Source organism: Triticum dicoccoides, chromosome 5B, assembly GCF_002162155.2.
Source record: "Triticum dicoccoides isolate Atlit2015 ecotype Zavitan chromosome 5B, WEW_v2.0, whole genome shotgun sequence".
NCBI lineage: Eukaryota > Viridiplantae > Streptophyta > Magnoliopsida > Poales > Poaceae > Triticum > Triticum dicoccoides.
In genome coordinates, this window is record NC_041389.1 from 565,028,896 (window position 1) to 565,038,293 (window position 9,398).

Genomic DNA, 9,398 nt, shown 5'->3' on the forward strand with positions numbered 1-9,398 from the left:
CTAACCTTGTACACACCCTAACCTAGAACCACTATACTAAATAACCACTCCCACATCTTCTAATTCCACTTGTTTATACCGGTGCAAATGCAGATGAAACATTTATATAGTGGTGAAAATTTGCCTAAACTAGCGATGTGGGACTAAAAACTCTGGTACATTTTACCTCGAATGAAGCATCAACATATCGGCCATGCGTTACTCCTCTACCCATCATCAATGCACTCACAATGAGCCGATGTCCAACTCCTTCTCTTCCATTTACATTGACCGCCGAAGGTACTCACCCATCCTCCCTACTCTACAGCTCGCCGGCCTTGAAGGAATGAGTCATCTGGTCTGCAACATCACAATGGGAACGAGTCATCTGCTCTACAACAGTGCAACGGAATGAGCCATCTGTTGTGTAAGAGCACAATGGAACTTAGGGAGATAATGAAATAAGGGGGAGTAAATGGAGGGATGCGGGCGACGCATGTTGGGGAACGCGGTAATTTCAAAAAAAATCCTACGATCACGCAAAATCTATCACTAGGTGATGCATAGAAACGAGAGGGGAGAGTGTTGTCTACGTACCTTCGTAGACCGAAAGAGGAAGCGTTATGACAATGCGGTTGATGTAGTCGTACGTCTTCACGATCCGACCGATCCTAGCACTGAAGGTACAACACCTTCGTGATCTGAAAACGTTCAGCTCGGTGATGTCCCACGAACTCTAGATCCAGCTGAGGTCGAGGGAGAGCTTCCTCAGCACGACGGCATGGTGACGGTGATGATGAAGTGACCGGCATAGGGCTTCACCTAAGCACTACAACGATATGACCGAGGTGTGTAACTATGGAGGGGGGCACCACACACGGCTAAAACAATTGTCAACTTGTGTGTTCTAGGGTGCCCCCCTGCCCCCGTATATAAAGGAGCAAGGGGGAGGCCGGTCGGCCCTCCAAGGGCGCGCCCCCAATAGGGGAATCCTACTAGGACTCCAAGTCCTAGTAGGTTTCCACCTAAAGGGAGAGGGGGGAAGGAAGGAGAGGGAGAGGGGGAAGGCAAGGGGGGCGCCACCCCCCCCTTCCTTGTCCTATTCGGACTCAAGGGGAGGGGGCAGACGGCCTGCCTGGCCGGGCCCTCTCTCTCTCTCCACTAGGGCCCATCGAGGCCCATTAGTTCCCCGGGGGGTTTCAGTAACCCTCCAGCACTCCGGTTTTATCCAAAACTTCTCCGAAACACTTACGGTGTCCGAATATAGTCGTCCAATATATCAATCTTCATATCTCGACAATTTCGAGACTCCTCGTCATGTCCGTCTTCACATCCGTGACACTGAACAATCTTCGGTACATCATATCACATAAACTCATTATACAAATCGTCATCGAACGTTAAGTGTGCGGACCCTACTGGTTCGAGAGCTATGTAGACATGACCGAGACACGTCTCCAGTCAATAACCAATAGCGGAACCTGGATGCTTATATTGGTTCCTACATATTCTACGAAGATCTTTATCGGTCAAACCGCATAACAACATACGTTGTTCCCTTTGTCATCGGTATGTTACTTGCCCGAGATTTGATCGTTGGTATCTCAATACCTAGTTCAATCTCATTACTGGCAAGTCTCTTTACTCGTTCCATAATACTTCATCCTGCAACTAACTCATTAGTCACAATGCTTGCAAGGCTTATAGTGATGAGTATTACCAAGAGGGCCCAGAGATACCTCTCCGAAACACAGTGACAAATCCTAATCTTGATCTATGCCAACCCAACAAACACCTTGGGAGACACCTATAGAGCACCTTTATAATCACCCATTTACGTTGTGCCGTTTGGTAGCACACAAAGTGTTCCTCCAGTATTCGGGAGTTGCATAATCTCATAGTCTGAGGAACTTGTATAAGTCATGAAGAAAGTAGTAGCAGTGAAACTAACACGGTCATAATGCTAAGCTAACGGAAGTCATGTCCATCACATCATTTTCCTAATGATGTGATCCCGTTCATCAAATGACAACACATGTCTATGGTTAGGAAACATAACCATCTTTGATTAACGAGCTAGTCTAGTAGAGGCATACTGGGGACTATATGTTTTGTCTATGTATTCACACATGTACTAAGTTTCCGGTTAATACAATTCTAGCATGAATAATAAACATTTATCATCAATTAAGGAAATAAATAATAACTTTATTATTGCCTCCAGGGTATATTTCCTTCAGTCTCCCACTTGCACTAGATTCAATAATCTAGATTACATTGTAATGATTCTAACACCCATGGAGCTTTGGTGCTCATCATGTTTTGCTCGTGGAAGAGGCTTAGTCAACGGGTCTGCAACATTCGGATCCGTGTGTATCTTGCAAATCTCTATGTCCCCTTCCAACACTTGATGACAGATGGAATTGAAGAGTCTCTTGATGTGCTTGGTCCTCTTGTGAAATCTGGATTCCTTTGCCAAGGCAATTGCACCAGTACTGTCACAAAAGATTTTCATTGGACCCGATGCACTAGGTATGACACCTAGATCGGATATGAACTCCTTCATCCAAACTCCTTCATTTGCTACTTCTGAAGCAGCAATGTACTCCGCTTCACACGTAGATCCCGACATGACACTCTGCTTGGAACTGCACCAACTGACAGGTCCTCCATTTAATAAAAATACATATCTGGTTTGCGACTTAGAGTCATCCGGATCAGTGTCAAAGCTTGCATCGATGTAACCTTTTATGATGAGATCTTTTTCACCTCCTTAAATGAGAAGCATATCCTTAGTCCTTTTCCGGTATTTTGGGATGTTCTTGACCGTTGTCCAGTGCTCCACTCCGGGATTAATTTGGTACCTCCCTGATATGCTTATAGCAAAACATACATCAGGTCTGGTACACAGCATTGCATACATGATAGAACCTATGGCTGAAGCATAAGGAATGACTTTCATTTTCTCTCTATCTTCTGTAGTGGTCGGGCTTTGAGTGTGGCTCAACTTCACACCCTGTAACACAGTCAAGAACCCTTTCTTTGACTGATCCATTTTGAACTTCTTCAAAACTTTATCAAGGTATGTGCTTTGTGAAAGTCCATTTAGACGTCTTGATCTATCTTTATAGATCTTGATGCCCAATATGTAAGCAGCTTCTCCAAGGTCTTTCATAGAAAAAATCTTATTCAGGTATCCCTTTATGCTATCCGGAAATTCTATATCATTTCCAATCAACAATATGTCATCTACATATAAGATTAGAAATGCAACAGAGATCCCGCTCACTTTCTTGTAAATACAGGCTTCTCCAAAAGTTTGTATAAAACCATATGCTTTGATCACACTATCAAAGCGTTTATTCCAACTCTGAGAGGCTTGCACCAGTCCATAAATGGATCGCTGGAGCTTGCACACTTTGTTAGCACCCTTTGGATCGACAAAACCTTCTGGTTGCATCATATACAACTCGTCTTCCACAAATCCATTCAGGAATGCAGTTTTGACATCCATTTGCAAAATTTCATAATCATAAAATGCAGCAATTGATAACATGATTCGGACAGACTTAAGCATCGCTACGGGTGAGAAAGTCTCATCGTAGTCAACTCCTTGAACTTGTCGAAAACCTTTCGCAACAAGTCGAGCTTTGTAAACAGTAACATTACCGTCTACGCCAGTCTTCTTCTTAAAGATCCATTTATTTTCTATGGCTTGCCGATCATGAGCAAGTCCACACTTTGTTCTCATACATGGATCCCATGTCAGATTTCATGGCCTCAAGCCATTTCGGGGAATCTGGGCTCATCATCGCTTCCTCATAGTTCGTAGGTTCATCATGGTCTAATAACATGACTTCCAGAATAGGATTACCGTACCACTCTGGTGCGGATCTTACTCTGGAAGACCCACGAGGTTCGATAGTAACTTGATCTAAAGTTTCATGATCATCATCATTAACTTCCTTGCTAATTGGTGTAGGAATCACTGGAACTGATTTCTGTAATGAACTACTTTCCAATAAGGGAGAAGGTACAATTACCTCATCAAGTTCAACTTTCCTCCCACTCACTTCTTTCGAGATAAACTCCTTCTCTAGAAAGGATCCATTCTTAGCAACAAAGATTTTGCCTTCGGATCTGTGATAGAAGGTGTACCCAATAGTTTCCTTTGGGTATCCTATGAAGACGCACTTCTCTGATTTGGGTTAGAGCTCATCAGGTTGAAGCTTTTTCACATAAGCATCGCAACCCCAAACTTTAAGAAATGACAACTTTGGTTTCTTGCCAACCCACAGTTCATAAGGCATCATCTCAACGGATTTTGATGGTGCCCTATTTAAAGTGAATGCAGCCGTCTTCAAAGCATAACCCCAAAACGATAGCGGTAAATCAGTAAGAGACATCAAAGATCGCACCATATCCAATAAAGTACAGTTACGACGTTCAGACACACCATTTCGCTATGGTGTTCCAGGTGGCGTTAATTGTGAAACTATCCCATGTTGTTTCAAATGAAGACCAAACTCGTAACTCAAATATTCTCCTCCATGATCAGATCATAGAAACTTTATTTTCTTGTTATGATGCTTTTCCACTTCACTCTGAAATTCTTTGAACTTTTCAAATGTTTCAGACTTATGCTTCATTAAGTAGATATAACCATATCTTCTCAAATCATCTGTGAAGATAAGAAAATAATAATACTCACCACGAGCATCAATACTCATTGGACCGCATACATCGGTATGTATTATTTCCAATAAGTCAGTAGCTCGTTCCGTTGTTCCGGAGAACGGAGTTTTAGTCATCTTGCCCATGAGGCACGGTTCGCAAGCACCAAGTGATTCTTAATCAAGTGATTCCAAAAGTCCATCAGTATGGAGTTTCTTCATGCGTTTTACACCGTTATGACCCAAATGGCAGTTCCACAAATAAGTTGCACTATCATTATTAAACTTCAATCTTTTGGCTTCAACACTATGAATATGTGTATCACTACTATCGAGATTCAAAAAAAATAGACCACTCAGCAAGGGTGCATGACCATAAAAGATATTACTCATATAAATAGAACAACCATTGTTCTCTGATTTAAATGAATAACCGTCTCGCATTAAACAAGATCCAGATATAATGTTCATGCTCAACACTGGCACCAAATAACAATTATTTGGGTCTAAAACTAATCCCGATGGTAGATGTAGAGGTAGCGTGCCGACCGCGATCACATCGACTTTGGAACCATTTCCCACGTGCATCGTCACCTCGTCCTTAGACAATCTTCACTTAATCCATAGCCCTTGTTTCGAGTTGCAAATATGAGCAACAGAACCAGTATCAAATACCCAAGCGCTACTACAGGCATTAGTTAAGTACACATCAATAACATGTATATCAAAGATACCTTCTTTGCCATCCTTCTTATCCGCCAAATACTTGGGGAGTTCCGCTTCTAGTGACCAGTCCCTTTGTAGTAGAAGCACTCAGTTTCCGGCTTGGGTTTCTTCTCTTGTGCAGCAACATTTTTGTTGTTCTTCTTGAAGTTCCCCTTCTTCCCTTTACCCTTTTTCTTGAAACTAGTGGTCTTGTTGACCATCAACACTTGATGCTCCTTTTTGATTTCTACCTCCACAGCCTTTAGCATCGTGAAGAGTTCGGGAATTGTCTTGTTCATCCCTTGCATATTATAGTTCATGATGAAGCCTTTATAGCTTGGTGGCAGTGATTGAAGAACTCTGTCAATGACACTATCATCAGGAAGATTAACTCCCAGCAGAGTCAAGTGGTTATGGTACCCAGACATACTGATAATGTGTTCACTGATAGAACTATTCTCCTCCATTTTGCAGCTATAGAACTTGTTGGAGACTTCATATCTCTCAACTCGGGCATTTTCTTGAAATATTAACTTCAACTCTTGGAACATCTCATATGCTCCATGACGTTCAAAACGTCTCTGAAGTCCCGATTCTAAGTCGTAGAGCATGGCACACTGAACTATCGAGTAGTCATCAACACGCATTTGTCAGGCATTCACAATGTCTGTAGTTGCAGGCGCGAGTGGTACACCTAACGGTGCTTCCAGGACGTAATTCTTCTATGCAACAATGAGGATTATCCTCAAGTTACGGACCCAGTCCGTGTAGTTGCTGCCATCATCTTTCAACTTAGCTTTCTCTAGGAACGCAATAAAATTCAAAGAAACGGTAGCACGGGCCATTGATCTACAACAACATATACATGCAAAATACTATCAGGTACTAAGTTCATCATAAATTAAAGTTCAATTAATCATATTACTTAAGAACTCCCACTTAGATAGACATCCCTCTAATCATCTAAGTGATCACGTGATCCAAATCAACTAAACCATGTCCGATCATCACGTGAGATGGAGTAGTTTTCAATGCTGAACATCATTATGTTGATCATATCTACTATATGATTCACGCTCGACCTTTCGGTCTCAGTGTTCTGAGGCCATATCTGCATATGCTAGGCTCGTCAAGTTTAACCCGAGTATTCTGCACGTGCAAAACTTGCTTGCACCCGTTGTATGTGAATGTAGAGCTTATCACACCCGATCATCACATGGTGTCTCGGCACGACGAACTTTCGCAACGGTACCTTGAAATTTTGAAAAAAAAATTGTTAGTAATGGCACACTTCTATGTAGTGCGCCATTACTAAGTCAGATAGTAATGGCGCACCTCTAGGCATACTAATGGCGCACTATAGGTGCGTCATTAGTATCTGGTATACTAACGGCGCACCAGTGATGCGCCATTAGTAAAAAATTCTAATGGCGTGATGCTAGTGGCGGACCTGTAGTGCGCCATTAATGGCCAAAACAGGTGCACCACTAGGAGGCCTTTTCCTAGTAGTGCAAAATAAGATGCATAAAAGATAAACATCAAATGCAATCAAAATATGTGACATGATATGGCCATCATCATCTTGTGCTCATGATATCCATCACCGAAGCATCGTCATGATCTCCATCGTCACCGGCACGACACCTTGATCTCCATCGTAGCATCGTTTGTCGTTTCGCCAACTATTGCTACTACGACTATCACTACCGCTTAGTGATAAAGTAAAACAATTACATGGCGATTGCATTGCATACAATAAAGCAACAACCATATGGCTCCTGCCAGTTGCCGATAACTTTGTTACAAAACATGATCATCTCATAGAACAATTTATATCACATCATGCCTTGACCATATCACATCACAGCAAGCCCTGCAAAAACAAGTTAGACGTCCTCTACTTTGTTGTTGCAAATTTTACGTGGCTGCTACGGGCTTCTAGCAAGAATCGTTCTTACCTACACATCACAACCAAAACGATTTTTCATCAAGTGTGTTGTTTTAACCTTCAACAAGGATCGGGCGTAGCCACACTCGATTCAACTAAAGTTGGAGAAACAGACACTCACCAGCCACCTATGTGCAAAGCACGTTGGTAGAACCAGTCTTGCGTAAGCATACGTGTAATGTCGGTCTGAGTTGCTTCATCCAACAATACCGCCGAATCAAAGTATGACATGCTGGTAAGCAGTATGACTATTATCGCCCACAACTCTTTGTGTTCTACTCGTGCATATAACATCTATGCATAGACCTGGCTCAGATGCCACTGTTGGGGAATGCGGTAATTTCAAAAAAATTACTATGATCACGCAAGATCTATCATTAGGTGATGCATAGAAACGAGAGGGGAGAGTGTTGTCTACATACCCTCATAGACCGAAAGCGGAAGCATTATGACAACGCGGTTGATGTAGTCGTACGTCTTCACAATCCCACCGATCCTAACACCGAAGGTACGGCACCTCCACGATCTGCACACGTTTAGCTTGGTGACGTCCCACGAACTCTAGATCCAGCTGAGGTCGAGGGAGAGTTTCGTTAGCATGACGACAGGTGACGGTGATGATGAAGTGACCGGCGCAGGGCTTCGTCTAAGCACTACGACGATATGACGGAGGTGTGTAACTGTGAAGGGGGGCACCGCACACGGCTAAAACAATTGTTAATTTGTGTGTTCTGAGGTGCCCCACTGCCCCCGTATATAAAGGAGCAAGGGGGAGGCCGGCCGGCCCTCCAAGGGCGTGCCCCAATAGGGGAATCCTACCAGGACTCCAAGTCCTAGTAGGTTTCCACCTAAAGGGAGAGCGGGGGAAGGAAGGTAAGGGAGAGGGGGAAGGCAAGGGGGGCGCCCCCCCCCCTTCCTTTTCCTATTCTAGGGAGGGGCGCGCGGCCTGCCCTGGACGGCCCCTCTCTCTCTCCACTAGGGCCCATCGGGGCCCATTAGTTCCCCGGGGGGTTCCGGTAACCCTGCGGCACTCCAATTTTATCCGAAACTTCTCTGGAACACTCCCGATGTCTGAATATAATAGTCCAGTATATCAATCTTTATGTCTCGGCCATTTCGAGACTCCTCGTCATGTCCGTGATCACATCCGGGACTCCAAATCGGTACATCATATCACATAAACTCATACTACCAATCATCATCGAACGTTAAGCATGCGGACCCTACGAGTTCGAGAACTATGTAGACATTGAAGGAAATATGTCCTAAAGGCAATAATAAAGTTATTATTTATTTCCTTATTTATCTAAATGATCACGTGATCCAAATCAACTAAACCATGTCCGATCATCACGTGAGATGGAGTAGTTTTCAATGGTGAACATCACTATGTTGATCATATCTACTATATGATTCACGCTCGTCCTTTCGGTCACCAGTGTTCCGAGGCCATATCTGCATATGCTAGGCTCGTCAAATTTAACCCAAGTACTCTGTGTGTGCAAAAATTGGCTCGCACACGTTGTATGTGAACGTAGAGCTTATCGCACCCGATCATCACGTGGTGTCTCGACACGATGAACTATCGCAACGGTGCATACTCAAGAAGAACACTTGTACCTTGAAATTTAGTAAGGGATCATCTTAAAATGCTACCGCCGTACTAAGCAACACTACTAGGAAAACGGCTATAGATGAAATGGACATTAATGGCGCACCACATATAGGTGCGCCATTTAACTCCAAATACTAATGGTGCACCACATACACGGTGCGCCATTACTAACAAATTTTTTTTAATTTTTTTCCAAAACTAGTAATGGCGCACTAGGGATAGTGCGTCATTACTAGTTTAACTAGTAATGGCGCACCACACCCTCAGTGCGCCACTACTAACATTTTTTTAACTAGTAATGGCGCACTAGTGGATAGTGCGCCATTACTAGTTAAAACTAGTAATAGAAAACCACACCCTCGGTGCGCCACTACTAACAATTGTTTTTTATTTTTTTCAAAGTTAGTAATGGCGCACCGTAGGTATGGTGCGCCATTACTAGTTAAAACTAGTAATGGCGCACCATACCCACGGTTAA